This window comes from Diospyros lotus, chromosome 15 (genome assembly GCF_014633365.1).
Source record: "Diospyros lotus cultivar Yz01 chromosome 15, ASM1463336v1, whole genome shotgun sequence".
Classification (NCBI taxonomy): Eukaryota; Viridiplantae; Streptophyta; class Magnoliopsida; order Ericales; family Ebenaceae; genus Diospyros; species Diospyros lotus.
Genome location: NC_068352.1, coordinates 13,333,308 through 13,353,966, shown reverse-complemented (window position 1 = coordinate 13,353,966; position 20,659 = coordinate 13,333,308).

Below are 20,659 nucleotides of genomic sequence, written 5' to 3'. Positions count from 1 at the left end.
CATCCAATATTCTCCCACGCTTGGGTCCACTTTTGGGTCACCCTTAAAACTTGGTGGATGTCAATCCCTATACATCTTTAGCTAATTAACGGTAGAGGTTTCTAATATGTTTATTGAATTCATCATCATCTCAACAAACCTTTCAAATGACCTGTCACCACTTGGCATCCCTGAGCAGCTTCCTTCTGGGACGTCTCGAGATGACGACTGGCCTGGCCCCTTATTCTGTTAAGTTGCTCTTCACGATTCATCTGCACAATGCCACAAGCGATATTCATTTTCTACTACACCATAACCACACATACATACATAACACAAGTTTTGAGCAATGCCATACAAGATGAAATTTTCCAACGTGACTTATTTATTTATATAAACAAGATCCAGGCTTACAAGAGAGCTTTCCCCTTTACAAAATGATTTCAAAGAGAGGACAAGCCTATAATCACCCTGAACCAAAATCACACGAAGACAAAATACATCACATTTCCCTACGGCCCCACAAAACCCAACTCTCTGTGCTCACCAGTCACCTAACATGGCTTAGCCCTACCCATAGCCTCCACATCGCGACCCTCGCCACTAAACCCACATGGCCCATCTATCATGTAGCTACTCTGAGGCTTGACTGGGATAACCCCGCCTCGGAGCTTCAAACTAACTGGGTCGCTGTAGTAGATTCCAATCTGGGTCTCAGACTCCTCCGAGGGTTCCTCATAAGGGGTTTCAGGAGAATCTACCTGTAACGCCCCGCTCCCACTTATGGGTGTTACTCATGAACAATTACCCGAATTATCCACCTGCCCGGCCTTTGGTGAAGGGTAGACCATGTTTCAAGACGAAACGCCATGGGTGGGAACTAGGCTCATCCTTCCTTTCCCTCATCGCCAGGATTCACTAGTAGAATTGGGCTTTAACCACACCGCATTGGCTATAAAGAAAATCTCCTTAAGATGCCCAATTTCCATTTTCTCATTTATTTTTAATTCTTTTTCCATCTATGAATTTTATCGGGCTCTAAAATCCACCATTTTAATCCATACATTGATTGATTACCAATTTTGGAGGAAAAACTCAAAAATTTTCCTTTTCCGAATCTTGGTATTTATCTCCAAAAATGCTCGAAAAATTCCTTTATTTTGAAAATTCCTCTGGGGCCTAAATTCAATTAAGAAATGCCCCAAATACCCCCCAAAAATCCAAATTTTAAAAAAAAATTAGCCGGCGGGGCTTGCTGGCGCGCTCGGGGCCCGCGCGGTGTGCTGGCCGCGCGCGCTGCGCTCGGCCGCGCTCCCGCATGCTCGCGCGATCACTACCGCCCGTGCGCGCCGGGCCGCCCACGAGACCCTACCTGCGCGCGCGGGGCTGCTGCCTGCTTGCTGCCACTTCACTTTTTTTAATTTAATTTATTTTTTTTTCCTTTTGGGCCTTCCTAACCCAAAATTTCCAAAAACTAAATTAAATAAAAATACTCCACTTTCATTCAATTTTGCCTCGATTTCTCCATAATTAAGGCTAACACCACATCTTTGATGATTACACAACATACATCAAAATTTCCTTCCATTTCACACATGAGCGTTACACAACCTATTGTTGCTCACATAACAACCTCCAAATATAAATACTGCACATGATCAATACAACAAATAGGCTTTCCTAAGCCATAAGGTCACAAATGAAATAATCACATGCCTAGGCTTCTTTAAGCCAAAACATTACAACAAAATAAATAACATCATGAGCTTCCAACCACAAGCTTGCAACTCTTCCTTTTCTCTTTTGACATAAGAACATCCTACAAGGGGAGGATAAAACCTCATGAGTCACAAAGCTCAATAAGGGTGCAATGAACATAAGTATGAACAAAAACATAATATGTGATGCCAAATACATGTATGCAACATGGTTAGGGCTTCCACATCCTCACAACCACCTTGGTTTGAGGCTTTAAACTACCCTACCCCACATAACCTCATGGCCATAGGTCCTTGAGCACAAACAACATGCCAATGCACACACTCAAAGTTTAAATACATACTTACAACTTGCAAAGCCACCATCCCATGGGGCTATCCCTTACCTCTTTCTTTTCTTTGAAGCTTCAAGAATTTCCTAGCTTCATTTCCTACTCTTCTCCTTAAGAGCTCCTTAAAACAAAAATTTAAAGAAGCTAAGCTACGATTAAAAGAAATGGAAGAAACTTACACAAGCCTAAGGAAGAATACTTACATTCTTCTTTTTCTTCTTTCCTTTCCTTCTTCTCTTCATTATTTCCTTTCTTATTCATTTCTTTCTCCAAATGGCCAAAGGAAGACAAGACTTCCTTACTTTCCATTTTATACTAGGCCTCCATATTTCAAGAATGCATCTAGGCCATTCACTAAAGGCACAATCCTTGTGCTTAAGGGAGATTTAATCTCAACCATCCATTTTAAGCTAACCCGTCCCTTCTCTTGGAGAAAACACAAGGAAGCACAATCCATGTGCTCCTTTCTTTTTAAATCCAAGCCTTTAGATTTTCAAGAACCATTCCCCACCCTTGGATCAAGTTCCATAAATAGAATTCTTTTCTATTTATTTTAATTTGGACTAATTTCAAGACAAGCCTTGAAAGACATAATCACTTTCTTTTCCATTAAAGAAATTCTATCCAATTTCACACCATTAATGGATGACTAATTTCTTTTATTTCCCATTTTCTTTTTAGGCAACAACATCATGACTTGCATTTAATGCTTGAAAGACCATTAATTCACCAATTTGAATTTCATTTAAATGCCTATTCTTGCTTCACAAGATTATGCCATGGGTCACTAACCACCATCTCCCAATTTCTAATTTCTTTTTGGATTTTCTTCACTTTTCAAGAGAAGATCTCAAATCTAGGTGAAAGATGACATTTTGAGACATGAAAAATTGTCATAAAAGTCTGAATTCTGATTTTGGGAAGTTTTTGAAACATGAGTTTTAGCCACGCATCCATTGTAGAACACTTTCAATAAGAAGGAGATAACTTTGTTACAATAAAAGATATCTCGATATACACTAATTTGTTTTTGATGATTCCAAATCTAAGTGAAAGACGACATTTTGAGACACGAAAGAAAGTCATGATAGTTTGAATTCTGATTTTGGGAAGTTTTTCAAACTTGAGTTTTAGCCATAAATCCATTGTAGAACACTTATAATATGAAGTAGTCAACATTGTTACAATCAAAGATTGGTTGAAGTACACTAATTTGTTTTTGACAATTCCAAATCGAGGTGAAAGATGACATTTTGGAGACACGACAAAATGTCATGAAAGTCCGAATTCTGATATCGGGAAGTTTTTGAAGCTTGAGTTTTAGCCATACATCCATAGTAGAACACTTTCAATAAGAAGGAGAAAACTTTGTTACAATCAAAGATATGTCAAAATACACTAATTTGTTTTTGATGATTCAAAATCTAGGTGAAAGACAACATTTTGAGACACGAAAAAAACTCATAAAAGTTTGAATTCTGATTTTAGGAAGTTTTCGAAGCATGAGTTTTAGCCATACATCCATTGTAGAACACTTGAATAAGGAGATTGAAAGTAAAGCAAGATCGCTACGGGGCAAGCAGCGTAGTTCAAAAATTTTGAACCTTACCCCGATCCCGGCGATTGGATCAATGTCGAAATCAAATCATTCACAAACAAATAAATAAATCTAACCTTTAGATTATCGAGTCGTTCGCGGATTCGAGCCGTCCAAGCGTCCGGCCTCTAACTCGTGATACGCCGCACGTGTCCGTTGGCAAGGAGAGCGGAATAGGAGTGCTAGCTCCTTCTCCTTTGCGCGGCTTGTATATGGACGGTAAAAGAACACCCACGTTTCAAATCGATGCCAAAAGAAACGGGGAAGAGTGAACGGCAATGCGTTTTTCAACCCTTGAAAAACGACACCAAAAATCACCACTATAATGGGCAACCTATAAAATGATATTTATAATGAAATATCCTAGGGTTTCTAAAACCCTAATGGATTGGGCTAGCCCATTAATTCTAATTTAATTAGAATCATAAGTGGGCTTATTCTAGTCCAACTAGAAATATAATTAAATGGCCCAATCCTTTTATAGGTTAAATAAAATATTATGGCCCAAATCTAATTCAAGCCCAAATATATTTTATTTAATATTTGGCCCAAATCTAATTTGGTCCAAATATAATATTTAATATTTGGCCCAAATCTAATTTAGTCCAAATATAATATTTATTTTAATATTTGGCCCAAATCCAATTTAGTCCAAATATAATATTTAATTTAATATTTGGCCCAAATTTAATTTAGTCCAAATATTAACTTAAGCCCAAAAATATTTTATTTCCTATTTGCCACTCCAACAAATAGAAAATCATTAAATTAGAAACTCCTTCCTAATTTAATCAAATGTCATATTTAGGAAACTCTTTCCATTATGACGACTCCTCGTCATATCGACGTCATTACGTCTATTTGTTCTTTTCCCGTGAGAACCTACGACGGCACAACTTCTTGCCGAAGTGTCCCACTTAACCATACATCCACTCTCCTAGTTTAAGCCAGGGACCGTGCCTATTGCGTATGACTCATTAGGCTTCTGAATATGTTGGCAATGTGTCGGTACGAACACATAAGACAAGATTGGCCTCTAGCAAGGCGTCATGCCTACCCAATTATTCAGAAGGATTCATAATCCGCAAATAACCTTTCACGAGCATGGTTACCGTGTAATACGATCCTCTCGTCAATGCATCTTATGTGATCTCAAGTATGGCGATGTGTTGCTTGATAATGATCACATGAGTTTTCTTCGGTCTTTCGGATATCTTCACTTAATAGAAAGTGAATCAATAACTCCTTATTGATCTCTTTCACCATGGCCATGGATTTAAAGTGAATATCCACCGAAGGCGCCTTAGATACATCATCCTCTATCAAGGGATAGACGAGTCCCATCTTGGCTATGCACCCATCTCCATAAGCCTCATGATATACCCAACGATCGCCCACGTGCAGCCTTTGTCTAGGCCCATCGAAACGATGTCAAAGCATACCAGTCTTCTTATGAGATGACCGTGACAACCTCAGGTCAAGGATTAGTTACACCCATCTCGTATGAGAATTTCATCAACATATAACCAAAATGGATTCTCATGGCGAGTCATGTCCAGTGACACGTTCTCCAACATTGGTCACCTATGTACTTGTCTAGGCATCCCCATGCCTATGGGTGTGAGACCCCGATTGCTATCACATAGCAAAAACATAGCACATACAAGTCTTATCGCAATTGTCAATGTCCATTCTTGACATTGCTACGACTTGGGATGTTTAATGATGTCTATAAACTGTGATGCATCATCTCACATCTTTACAGATTATTCACAGTATACATCATATGGACTTCTATCTAGTTTCATTCGGTTATTACAATAATAACAAGAAACTAATAGAATGACTTCTTGTGAATTTGAATAACTCTTTATTCAAATAATAACATGATTACAATTGTCAGTGTACAACATGCCCAATCTGATTGGGTCTAGAGCACCTACACTAACAATCTCTCACTTGCACTAGAGCCAATCACTCATGTATCTTATACCTGATGATCGAACATGACTTTCATGTTTCTCCTAGGACAGAGCTTTAGTCAAGAGATCTACGACGTTGTCATCCCTCGACACTTTCTCTATATATGTCACCACAGCTGATAATCTCCATTATCATATGGTGATATCGCAATACAAATTTGGTCCGTTGATGAGACCGTGGTTCCTTCGCTTACGCGATGGCTCCTTTGTTGTCCCAATAACTGTTATTGGATCAACAATGCTGGACACCACTTTAAGTTCATCAATGAACTTACGGATCCATACAACCTCCTTAGCTGCTTCGAAGGTTGTTATGTATTCGACTTCAGTTGTTGAATCTGCCACTATCTCTTGTTGGAACTCTTCCAACTCATGGCCCAGCCATATAGGCAGAATATGAATTTCGACTGTACGTGATTTAAAATCATCATGGTCGAATTGGAAACTAGCATCCATGAACCCCTTCATGGTATGCTCTTATTCTCCATATGGCAAAAAACATCTCTTTAGTGCTTCACAAGTACTTAAGAATGTTTTTCACAGCAATCCAGTGTTTCTCACCTGGATCAGCTTGATATCTACTACATATGCTCAAAGTATATGCGATATCAGGCCTCGTACATAACATGGCATACATGATCGAGCCAATAGCCAAGGCATATTGCGCTCGACTCATCCTATCTCTCTCATCTTGTGTCTTCAAACACATAGCCTTAGAGAGATGTATTCCATGTGACATGGGAAGACTTTTCCTCCTAGAATCTTCCATGCTAAACCTCTTTAGCACCTTGTCAATGTACGCGCTATGGGAGAGTGCTAGCAACCTCCTGGATCTATCTCTATAGATCCTTATTCCCAGAATATAGGCTGCTTCTCCCAAATTCTTCATGGAGAAAATATTTTGAAAGCCATATTTTAACTAATTGCATCATGGGAACACCATTCCCTATGAGCAATATATTGTCCACATATAGGACTGAAAGGACTACCACTCTCCCACTAACCTTCTTGTAAACACAAGGATCAACTTCCCTTTTGAAAAATCAAACTTTTTGATCTTTTCATCAAAACATTGATTCTAACTCCGGGATGCTTGTCTTAGTCCACAAATGGACCTTTGCAAGTTGCAAATCTTATTTGCATGTTTATGAGTAACAAAACTGTTAGGCTGTGTCATATACACATCCTCGACCAGGTTTCCTTTAAGGAAAGCTATTTTGTCATTCATCTGTCATAACCCAGAGTCAATGTCAGACATTGCCTCATCATAGATAGTAGGGTCATCGTTCACAACTAGAAGCACATCTCCATGTGCCGAGATGAAAAATCCATATCTCTCTTGCTCGCGACGAACCCTCGTCAACCTATGAGGTTCTTGTGTAGAAGGTTGGGGAGTTAACACAACTTCTTGTGTCTGATCTTTCTCGAGTTCCTGGAGGGGAGTATTTGTTTGTGGTTTGTCTCGAATCTTATTCGAGCTTAACATTCCTCCCACTAGCCACAGCATCTAAGAATTCCTTCTCAAGGAATACCACATGCTTGGCAACAAAACACCTTTTGTTCACATGGGTGGTAAAAGTAATATCCATTTGGATATCCCACAAACAGATATCTCGTCGATTTGGGTTGTAGCTTATTACTGTCAACACGTTTAACATAAATTTGACAACCCTAAATCTTAAGGAAAGACAAATTTAGCTTCTTTCCTTTCCATATCTTATATGGAGTCTGAGTAACTGATTTACTTGGAACCCTGTTCAAAACAAAGATCGCGATGAGGAGTGCGTATCCCCAAAATGAAATAAGGAGTTCAGCGCGACTCATCATGGACTGGACCATGTCCAACAAGGTCATATTCCTCCTTTAGACACACCATTCATCTATGATGTTCTAGGTGGAGTCCATTGTGAGAGAATCACATTCTGCTTCAGATGATCTAGAAACTCACTGTTCAAGTGTTCACCATCTCGATCTGATCGAAGTACTTTGATACTTTTCCCAGTTTGTTTCTCTACTTCAAATCTAAATTCCTTGAACTTTTCAAAAGCTTCTGATTTGTGTTTCATGAGATACACATAACCAAAACGTGATCTATCATCAATAAAGGTTATGAAGTAGACATACCCACCTCGAGCCTGGGTGGACATAGGCCCACACACATCAGTGTGCACAAGCTCTAGCACTTCTGTGGCCCTCTCTCCCTTTTCTTTAAAAGGAGATTTAGTCATCTTACCAAGTAAACAAGATTCGCAAGCACCATATGATTCATAATCAAATGTGCTAAGGTATCTATTTTTATACAAATTGGATATGCGAGTCTCATTTATATGGCTAAGGCGACAATGCCATAAATAAGTGCTATTTAAATCACCTGATTTCAGTCGCTTAATATTTATGTTATTAATAGGAGTATCAACATCAAGAATATACAAACCGTTACATATTGTTGCTTTACCATAAAACAACTCATTTTTATAAAATGAACAACTATTGTTCTTAAATAAAAATGAAAATCCATCTTTGTCCAAACAAGAAATAGAAATAATATTCCTAGTCAAACTAGGAATAAAGTAACAGTTATGTAAATCTAACACAAGCCATGTGGATAATGTCAATAAATAGGTCCCTACAACTAATGGAACAACTTTTGATCCATTTACCACGTGTAGGTACACTTCTCCTATTATTAATCTCCTCGTACTCCTAAGCCCATACACGAAGGTGTAAGTATGAGCATTAGATCCAGTATCTAATACTCATGTTGACTGATCAGAAGTAAATAGATTAATTCCAATAACATAAATACCTGAAGTGCCTTGAGTAGAACTCTTCTTACTCTACACTTCTCGGTTTATCACAGTGGAGATAGATTGCATCCTTTTTGCCTTTTGGGTTTTAGTCTTCTGGACTCTTCCAAATTGCGCTATAGAAGAACTCTTCTTCCTTTTTGGCTTTCTTACTCTTGGGCTTACCCTTGTGCGCCTTGGGCCTTTCAACTAAGAGAACACTTCTCTTGGCCTATAATCAATTTTAGGCTTGGTCTCCCTTAGTATGGACAGCTACTCTCTAAGAGTCTTATCCATAACTTTTAGGGAGGGACTATAACAGCAAATCTAAGGTAAGTTTCAGCATCCATACCCAAGTTTAGCTCTAGCAACCTATTGATAAAACATATCATCTCCATGGCATGCTTCTCAACAGATGGTCCTTGAGCCTAGCCATGATCTCATAGGCATCATAACTCTTATGTGGCGACCTATGTTTCGGGGTCATGGCAGCCAAGACGATATATCAAGCGATGATCATATCACCCATGTGCATCGTCCAGGCCTAATGTGCTATTATTTCTTTAACTGGTGGCTTCGTAAGAAGATAGCTCTTTATCGCATAAAGAATCTTATCATACATGAGGACTATCCTTAAGATGATCTCCCAGTCATAGAAATTAGTCCGTTGAAGGTATTATTGCCCTCGAGTATCGATCTTATCGACATGTTTCCAGACATTCTGGATCAACAACTGAATATAGATATTATTATAATCATATTGAATTACGAAATCATAAATTGCAAGAAGTAACATTTTATGATTGCTCCCACTATTTTCTACGAGTTTGCCACCCTCTAGACATAACTCGGGAAATCCCATTGGAAGATTTCCTAGTGAGCTAGGATCCCATCTCCCCTCGCACAACCTTGAGTGACTCAACAAATTGTGTTAGGATCGATTAGGTAGGTACTTGCTACCAATTGCATCTCCATGCAACTCCTAGATTCATTGGGTTGACAACTCCTTGCCAAGCACATCTTATGTGACTCCCAATCTTTGCCTCTATACTCAGTAAGGCCTTGAGTGACTCAACAAACCCCACATTTCTAGTTAAGTCGAACCCATCATTCAGGGACATCTCATGGCCCATGAAGCATAGGAATCATAGGTGACACATGACCTTGAGTGACTCAACAAATCAAGTGCCAGCTAGAAACCTAATGCTTCATAATGATGGAAGGCAAGTTGGCTTAATATTAATGAGGGATTTATTATTTATTTATTTAGGTCTCATCATATGCAATTAATCAAATTAATAATGCATAATAAACGACTCAAACCGGTGTATGGTATGGATAACTACAGCTAGTCCCCTCGAGCCATAGAAGGGAAGCTAGCGGGTCAAACCTAAGTGAAGAATCACATCTTACTTCATAAGCACATTCTTCAAGGCTTCATTGGTCTTCGAATCTTGTCTTCAATTTGGCTCCATCTCTTGCTCTTCATACAAACTACAACTATCGCTACTCTATTCTATTCTACAAACATTACATAAAATCAGAAACCCCGAGTTACATTCGGGGGGAGTGAGATGAGAAGAGAATGTACATCAGAGTATAAGAGAGGCAGGACACGCAGGCCCTATTTCAAAAACCAAATTTACAAGCATTCATTCCCAACATAAAATAAATGGTCGACTCGATCCATACCATACACCCATGCAATCAATCTAATTGATTCATTTAGAATATGTTAATTAATTGTCGCATCTATTTCAATCTTAATGAAATGCTTTCAATAAATTGAAAAATTTGTATGATTTTGGAAAAACAAAATTGTTTTAATTGTGTTGGGCTTGGGCTCCATCCATTAGTCTAACTAATAAGGCTCAACAGGCCTTGGATCAACCAATGTATGTCAAACATACATTAGCAGCCCAATAATTAATAAATAACCCAATTAATGGCCTTGGCTCATTTTTAATCACGGCCCATAAGTGTCATACACTCATGGATCGGATAAAAATAATAGAAATAGCCAAACAATTTGGCCGGGCCCCACCAAAGAGAACGGAACGCACTGGGCCATCGAAGGGTCGGCCCGGGTGCTTCACGGGGACCCTCGGGAAGGGTCAAACCGAAGCCCGAGGGAGCGGGAGGGGCCGGGAGGCGGCTGGGCAGCATGTCGAACATGCTTCCAGGCCGCAAGGCCCATGGGGCGCGCCTGGGCCGCGTCTGGAGCGCGCTGGGCGCGCATGGCGCGCGCGGCCGCGGCCCATGCGGGCGGCAGGGGCCGCGCGGGTCGGCCACGCCCGCGCGCGGGTCGCGGGTCGCACCCGCAGGCCACGCGCCGCTGGCGGGTCGAACCCGCGGGCCGCGCGCCGCTCGCGGGTCGCGCCCGCGCCCGGCCGCGCGATGCGCGCGCGCGTGGCCGCGACTGGGGCCGCCTGCGCGCGCGCGGCCGCGCCCCAGCGCGCAGGGCCGCGCCTGGCCGGGCCCTGCGCGCGCCCAGGCCGTGCCCAGCGCGCGCGGGCCCGCTCGGCCGCGTCTTTCGACGCCCCGGTGCATCCGTATGCATCCCGAACCTCGTTTTGCCCTTTTTCGTGTCATACACGATCTTTTGCCCTTTACCCAAAAACGTTTCGCAATCCAAAAAATACAAACGCAACAATCATTTAATTATTTCACAAATAACAACATAACCGAATTCGCACGTAAGGAATTGAAATATTTCGACGATGGCTCTGATACCACTGAAAGTAAAGCAAGATCGCTACGGGGCAAGCAGCGTAGTTCAAAAATTTTGAACCTTACCCCGATCCCGGCGATTGGATCAACGTCGAAATCAAATCATTCACAAACAAATAAATAAATCTAACCTTTAGATTATCGAGTCATTCGCGGATTCGAGCCGTCCAAGCGTCCGGCCTCTAACTCGTGATACGCCGCACGTGTCCGTTGGCAAGGAGAGCGGAATAGGAGTGCTAGCTCCTTCTCTTTTGCACGGCTTGTATATGGACGGTAAAAGAACACCCACGTTTCAAATCGATGCCAAAAGAAATGGGGAAGAGTGAACGGCAATGCGTTTTTCAACCCTTGAAAAACGACACCAAAAATCACCACTATAATGGGCAACCTATAAAATGATATATATAATGAAATATCCTAGGGTTTCTAAAACCCTAATGGATTGGGCTAGCCCATTAATTCTAATTTAATTAGAATCATAAGTGGGCTTATTCTAGTCCAACTAGAAATATAATTAAATGGCCCAATCCTTTTATAGGTTAAATAAAATATTATGGCCCAAATCTAATTCAAGCCCAAATATATTTTATTTAATATTTAGCCCAAATCTAATTTGGTCCAAATATAATATTTAATATTTGGCCCAAATCTAATTTAGTCCAAATATAATATTTTTTTTAATATTTGGCCCAAATCCAATTTAGTCCAAATATAATATTTAATTTAATATTTGGCCCAAATCTAATTTAGTCCAAATATTAACTTAAGCCCAAAAATATTTTATTTCCTATTTGCCACTCCAACAAATAGAAAATCATTAAATTAGAAACTCCTTCCTAATTTAATCAAATGCCATTTTTAGGAAACTCTTTCCATTATGACGACTCCTCGTCATATCGACGTCATTACGTCTATTTGTTCTTTTCCCGTGAGAACCTACGACGGCACAACTTCTTGTCGAAGTGTCCTACTTAACCATACGTCCACTGTCCTAGTTTAAGCCAGGGACCGTGCCTATTGCGTATGACTCATTAGGCTTCCGAATATGTTGGCAATGTGTCGGTACGAACACATAAGACAAGATTGGCCTCTAGCAAGGCGTCATGCCTACCCAATTATTCAGAAGGATTCATAATCCGCAAATAACCTTTCACGAGCATGGTTACCGTGTAATACGATCCTCTCGTCAATGCATCTTATGTGATCTCAAGTATGGCGATGTGTTGCTTGATAATGATCACATGAGTTTTCTTCGGTCTTTCGGATATCTTCACTTAATAGAAAGTGAATCAATAACTCCTTATTGATCTCTTTCACCATAGCCATAGATTTAAAGTGAATATCCACCGAAGGTGCCTTAGATACATCATCCTCTATCAAGGGATAGACGAGTCCCATCTTGGCTATGCACCCATCTCCATAAGCCTCATGATATACCCAACGATCTCCCACGTGCAGCCTTTGTCTAGGCCCATCGAATCGATGTCAAAGCATACCAGTCTTCTTATGAGATGACCGTGACAACCTCAGGTCAAGGATTAGTTACACCCATCTCGTATGAGAATTTCATCAACATATAACCAAAATGGATTCTCATGGCGAGTCATGTCCAGTGACACGTTCTCCAACATTGGTCACCTATGTACTTGTCTAGGCATCCCCATGCCTATGGGTGTGAGACCCCTATTGCTATCACATAGCAAAAACATAGCACATACAAGTCTTACCGCAATTGTCAATGTCCATTCTTGACATTGCTACGACTTGGGATGTTTAATGATGTCTATAAACTGTGATGCATCATCTCACATCTTTACAGATTATTCACAGTATACATCATATGGACTTCTATCTAGTTTCATTCGGTTATTACAATAATAACAAGAAACTAATAGAATGACTTCTTGTGAATTTGAATAACTCTTTATTCAAATAATAACATGATTACAATTGTCAGTGTACAACATGCCCAATCTGATTGGGTCTAGAGCACCTACACTAACAGAGATAACTTTGTTACAATAAAAGATTTCACTATGTACACTATTTAGTTTTTGATGATTCTAAATCTAGGTGAAAGACGACAGTTTAAGACACGAAAAAAAGTCATTAAAGTCCGAATTCTGATTTTGAGAAGTTTTTGAAACTTGAGTTTTAGCCATACATCCATAGTAGAACACTTTCAATAAGAGGGAGACAACTTTGTAACAATCAAAGATATCTCGAAGTACACGAATTTATTTTTGTCGATTCCAATCTAGGTGAAAAACGACATTTTGAGACACGAAAAAGTCATGAAAGTCTGAATTCTAATTTCGGGAAGTTTTTGAAACTTGAGTTTTAGCTGTACATCCATAGTAGAACACTTTCAATCAGATGAAGACAATTTTGTTACAATAAAAAATATCTCGAAGTACACTAATTTGTTTTTTTCGATTCCAAATCTAGGTGAAAGACAACATTTTGAGACACGAAAAATAGTCATAAAAGTCTGAATTCTATTTTCGGGAAGTTTTCTAAACATGAGTTTTAGGCACACATCCATAGTAAAACACTTTCAATAAGAAGGAGACAACTTTGTTACAATAAAATATATCTCGATGTACACTAATTTGTTTTTGATGATTCCAAATCTAGGTGAAAGACAACATTTTGAGACATGAAAAAAAGTTATGAATATCCGACTTCCGATTTCAGGAAGTTTTTGAAACATGAGTTTTAGCATTAAATCTATTGTAGAACATGTACAATAAGAAGGAGACAACGTTGTTACAATCAAAGATTGGCTGAAGTACACTAAGTTGTTTTTGACAATTCCAAATCTAGGTGAAAGATAAAATTTTGATACATGACAAAATGTGATGAAAGTTCAAATTCTGATATCAGGAAGTTTTTGAAGCATGAGGTTTAGCCATACATCCATAGTAGAACACTTTCAATAAGAATAAGATAACTTTGTTTCAATAAAATAGTTGTCGATGTACACTAATTTGTGTGACGCCCCGTTCCCACTTACACTAATTTGTGTGATGCCTCGTTCCCACTTACGGGTGCCACTCATGAACAATTACCCGAATTATCCACCTGCCCGGCCTGTGGTGAAGGGCGGACCATGTTTCAAGATGAAATGTCCTAGGTGGGAACTAGGCTCGTCCTTCCTTTCCCTCAACCCTAGGATTCACTAGCAGAATTGGGCTTTAACCACACCGCGTTTGATTGAAAAGAAAAATCATGAAGATGCCCAGCAACCATTTTCTTATTTATATTTCATTCTTTTCCCATCCAAGAATTTTATCGGCCTCCATAAAAATTACTATTTAAATCAATCCATTCATTGATTACCAATTTTGGAGGAAAAACTCATCATTTTCAATTTTCCAAAATTTTGGCATTATTCTCCAAAATGCCTGAAAAATCCCTTTATTTTGACAATTCCTTCGGGGCCCAAAATCAATTAAGAATTGCCCCAAAAATCCTCCAAAATTCCAAATTTTTTAAAATAATTGGCCGGCAGGGCCTGCTGGCGCGCCCAGGGCCCCGCGGTGCGCTGGCCACGCATGTCTCGTGCGCTTGCCTGCGTGCGTGCTGCATCGCTCAGCCTGCATTTATCACTTTTTGTATTTTTCTTTCACTAATTCAGCTGATTTAGCAACTAATTATGTTCACAAATAGGATGAGGCGTTTAGACTCGCCAGTGCACGAGTGTGATTGTAGCAGAAAATTTATATGTAATTTTTCCGGGCAAGACCGGGTCGACTCACAGGGAGATTACTCATGGAAGGAGATAACCACGCCGGTTCTTTTGATTAACGGAATTATAAAATGAGATAAAACTAAATGTGATATAACTGTAATCTGGAAATGGAGAGATCTTGAGTCAAGACAAATCTGGTGCCAAACCCAACTGATTCACCATATAGCTTTCTGTGATGTAACTAGCAGCTCAAATAGCTTGGGTTTTCAACCATTAAATGTACTACTGAGATGATGATAACTCTTTGCTCAAGCAACCTCCATACATGACATGGAGACTCTAAGGTAAGAAGCTATCATAAATCAGTGTATAAATAATGTTTTGACAAAATAAATGCTCGGGGCTTGGGTATGAGAACGTTTCCAGGTCAAGCAGCCCCCATACATGGCATGGAGACTCTAAGTTAGGCGTACGAACCAATCCAAGCCTGAGGTTTTCGTTAATAACATTTCCCAAACTGCTTTTGCTTTTGTTACTTTGACATATGGAGTTCTGTTATATTGACTCATCAGTGGCTTTGGGCACCATCTTTGCCTTAACCCAAGAATCGAATTAGCCACACATCTTCATAGGAAGTGCACGACTAAAACTAATCTCTACAGATGAATACACGATTCGTAAAGGAAATAAACTGAGACAACAGATAAGAACTTGGTAAACTACTGCTGTATTGATTACTGAAACGAACTACAACTTGAAGCAGAAATTAAAATGGACTTGTAATACAGAGCTCAGAATTAGCAAGAACAACTAGAGTAACTGAAGTGCTATACGCAAAGAAGGAAATACAGACAAGAACAAAAGCAGGAGCACAGACAAAAGGAAAAGAAAAAAAAACTCTTTGCTCTTTCCAATGATCTTATCTTTTTTTGTGTTGTTTTTCTTTGTATCTTCTGTCCTCGCCAACTTCTGATTCCAAAGAATGTTGGTCCCTTTTTAAGCTTATGGCGCATGGAAGTGGGGACCATTTGAAAAGTTGTTCAAAAAGTTGGTTGAATTTACCTTAGAGCCACCGCGTGTATTTGCGCATGTTAGAATTTTTGTTCGGCTGCTCATTCGAATGACTAGCAGAGATATTCGAATGCTTGCTGAGTTTCTTTTGGCTGATCGGCTCATTCGAATGAATTTTAGTCCTATTCGAATGAATTTCATGCTTTACTGTTCCTTACACGGCGATTTTCTCGGTCATTCGAATGCAACAGTACTTTTATTCGAATGAATTTCTAATTTTTCTCTTGACTTCTTCATTGCATTCTGATGACTTGGAGAGCATTCGAATATGGAATTCCTTGGGTTGCTTCTCATTCGAATTACTCAGCCTTCATTCGAATAGATTTCCTTTCTTCTTCAACTTCATTCGAATGACTTGGATTTCATTCGAATATGTCTTCACTGCTTCCAAACGATGTGCTCATCCGAATTTCTTCTTATGCTCGGCTCATTCGAATGACTTGGATTTCATTCGAATATGTCTTCACTGCTTCCAAACGATGTGCTCATCCGAATTTCTTCTTATGCTCGGCTCATTCGAATGACTTGGATTTCATTCGAATATGCACAATCTTATCTGGAGATCTTGATTTTTGTTACTTCTTATTCGAATTAGGCCAAGCTTATCTGAATACATACCCGATATCTTGCATATTCGAATGTCTGAATGATTTATTCGAATGTTTGAGCAGCTCTCTTCTGTTTTGCTCCATATTTGAATACCTTTGAAGACTCATTCGAATGGCTTTGACTTTCATTAGGACACCTTTATTTCTTGACTTTTTATTCCTCTTTCAATCATGCTTTTGGAGAGTATGAGTCATTCTTTCATCTCTTTTCCTTCTTTTGGGCTGCAACAAGCAATTCTGGAGATTTTAAGTCGATCGAATGGATTAGGAGGTAATAAAAACATAACAAATATTGCATTTTTTTAACATCAATCACACCCCCCAACTTAAACATTGCTAGTCCCTTAGCAATCAAATTAAATGCACGAATGCTTCATATTCACAAATTCATTGACAGTGCAAATCTTGTATGTGAAGCAAAAATGTATGGTCAGTAGCATAGGGACTTCGGACATTCAAAGGAATGTTTATTATTTGAACTTTTGTCTCGGGCATATTATTTAAATCAATCAGCATATTACATTCAATTCTCTAAGCTTTGATTGCAAACTTCACTGGCTATGTTTCTCTTCAATAATATGTTCACTCAAAGTTGCTCTCAAGGATATACCTCAATTTGGAGTGGATGCAGATCAAGTTCGAAGAGGTATCATCAATCGTAAAAAAAAAATGCTATTAAGGAAGGAAAGGACCTGACATAGCTTCATGATTAGAATAGCATCTCAATGAATAACATTTAAAATTAACCAAGTCTCCTTACTCTTGAAATTATATCCTGAAATTGCATGATTGATAGAACCAAGAGGGATCTTCCTGGGACGAAATGGGGCCACATGGTGATGTGGTATAGTAAAGAGGATGATGGAAATCAAAAGAGTTCTTAGGTCTCGGGAATTTTCCACTAAAAACTGAAGATTTTTTTTTTTTTTTGACTTGATACAAAAAAATAAAATGCACATGTGATGCATTCATGCATCAATAGCTGAAATCATATCAGGGCATCTAAATTCAGTTGGTCGTATCCGAACCTGAATCTAACTGCTATTCCAACTGATAATGAGCAAGCTTCCATTGCTTCACCCTCAATGGCTACGGGGGGTGTTTTTAATGTCCCAGACCTAGAGACAACCATTTATCTTAAATGGTAAAGTGGTCTTTTAACGTCAGATTCCCTGACGATTTTTTTTTTTTCTTTGGTATACTACTGAGTAATTCCCGAGACCTAATCAATGGATAAAAAAAATGTCAAGGCTATGACCTGGACAGAGGGAATGATGCAACTGGTCATGAAGAGTTTTAATGGGCTATAAGTGGAAACTGATCAAAACAATAGGTTGATTGGCTCAAGTAGTAGGAAAATGATCCCTCTATGATATTCCATAAATCAGCCTTATTCATTCAACTGGTTTCAAGCTTAGAGTCAGTTAAAATTAGCCGCGATCATTAAAGACACTCAAGGCAAAATGTTGTTTTGAAGCTATTGAAAGACAAGAGAATCAACAAAATATTTTATTGCATGAATAGGTGTTATTTCACTCAGAATAAAATGTTATGAAGCTCTAACACTTACTTTGGTAACAAATCTCCACTTAATTTGAGAATTTGGGCAATTTGCTGATCATTTCACATGTTTTGTATGCCATCCAAACAAATGAACAGAAATAAAGCACCCTAAGTAGTCCTGGTCCTGGTTCTAAAGCTCATACAGTTCTGTTCTCAAATAAAAGATTATCATTCAAGTAACCAGTTGTGAATCTAAAGCATCGAGCACAATAATCTGAAGCATAGAGTAAGCAAAGTCATTTTTATTGACAAATCCTATGACTACTCAGTGCCATCCGTGGCATCGTCAGAAGTAGAGTTCTCCTCAGTGGAGTTTCCAGAGGGGGTCTTTGATGAAGGATCAACAGGAGGAATAGAGGTAGAAGATGGAATGGTAGGGTGAGAAGGTGCTGCATGCTCCGGCTGCGGCTACGCCCCTGATGTAGAAGGTGCACCCTCTTCCTCTCGCCACATGTCAATGGTCTTCTGTATGCACATCTCAGCATCGGCCAACTTGTCCTTTGAAGACTTTTGTGGAAGTTCTTCTATGGGTGTGCTCAGAAGCTGACCTACTCTCTTGTCCATTGCAGTGTATCGTTCATTCATGGTCATTATTCCTGAATAGATGACTCTCTGCCTCCAATGTAGATCCTCATAAATGGCTTCCTGTCTCTCTTGGATCTTCTTCAGTGATTCCTCTACTAGGGCTTCATGTTTCACTTGCCTTTCGTGCATTTCCTTGACTATCTCATATAAGCCTCTAATAACATGATCCTCCCCTTGTCTCTCTTCCTGATCTTCATGTAGTGGCGGTTCTTGAGTTGGTCCTTCTTGTGCTTCAACCTGCCTGCCTGATGCCTCTCTCTTCTCAGGTGTTGTTGCTTCAAGCCTCTTTAACTGCCCACTGCTCCTTCGTGTAGATGCTGGGCTGATCCTTTCCATTGGCTTGATGACTTCAAAAGTTGCCTTTTCTTTTACCCCGTGCCTTAGTACAAAATAGGTAATCAACCCTCCAAAGGGTAGTCCTTCGTCCCCTTGTGCATGCTTGGCCACTAAGTCGATGGTATCAAAAATGTGCTTGGCCAAGTCTATGTGTACTCCCAGGATCATCTTTCCCATGAATGTGGCTTGCTTAACCGAGACACTGCCAGTGAATGCGTGGGGCATGAAATGAGAACAAAGAAGCCTATGTAAGATGATGCATTTAGGAGACAAATTCTTCTTTGGGACGGTAGGAGTTAACCACAAAACATCATCTGCCTCTGTCAACAACCTAGCCAAGTTTTCTTTTCCTAAGTCTGCACTTGCCTCCTCAATGTCTCTTGGTGATGCCTCTCTTGGGATTTGGAATGTTTCAGCAATATCAGAGGGCTTCAACTCTATTTTCACCTTTCTCACTTCAGTGATCAAGCACCTATTCCCCGAGTCATCTCTGTTACTGGTTATATTTGAGTAAAATTCTTTGACTAAGGGAACTATGGCCTTGTGTTGAAACCTAACCCAAGTTTGCCATCCTTTGGCAGTAATTAATGACAACAAATCACACGGGGGCTCTTCAAACCGTTCAAGCATAATTCCCCTCTCACAAAGTACTAGCCTCTTAGCATACCCCTCAACATAATTCTTTTCAGCCGCGGGGCTAACGAACCTGACATTGGAATAGGGAGGGTTCAAATCAATGGTTGGGATGGTAGCGGGTTCTTTTCCTTTCTGCCTCTTTGAGGCCCTAGAGCTTTCTCCTATGGCCTTGGGGCGTTTTTGCTTTGGAGACATGATAATTTGAGGAGTGTTTGGTCTAGGGAGTTGGTTCGGGGATTTTATCGAACAGTTGGTAGGCACAAACTGGTTCCTCTCTTTTCTTCTTCTTTCAACTTCCCAACCAATCCTCTCTTTGACACACTGAACTCCTTCACCCCCTCTTCACAACAACTCCTTCATCCAATCAATTAAATTCGAGTGTAAACAATGGGAACAATTCTTACCTCTCGGCTGTTCTCTTCCCAGAATATTCGAATGAAGCGACCCCCTATTCGAATGCTAGCGGACTGTTCTTCCTTGTACGAAACCAAATTGATCTTCGGGTGGAAGCAGTGGATGATGAATGAGGGTGATTAGAACAAGGTAACAAGATATATAGGAAGGGTTCGAGTCGATGAATGAATAATCGCACCGCTTAAGGAGGGGTTTCGATCTTTAAAGGGGGGGCGTCGATTCGGATTTCAGGGACGGTTATGCGGTTAACAAGAGCGTCATTCGAATGATACTGGGGTTATACGAATGATAGAGGAGGATTCGAATGGAGTTTAAGCAATTCGAATGAAAACAATGGGTAGAAGGGGATTCGAATGAGAGAGAAAGAATGCGAATGTTCGCTGAAAGCTTTTAAAGGGCCAGACGCCTCATTCGAATGTGGAGAAAAATTCATTCGAATGAATTTTAAACAGTAACTTGGCTTATCGAAGGATTTGAGCCACTCATTCGAATGCAACAGTGCTTTCATTCGAATGGATTTCTTGATCATTTGAATGACCACGAGTGTCATTCGAATGAATCTGGCAGCACACTCTAAAAGAGGGCATTGAATAGAACGGTCATTCGAATGCAAAAATCTTCATTCGAA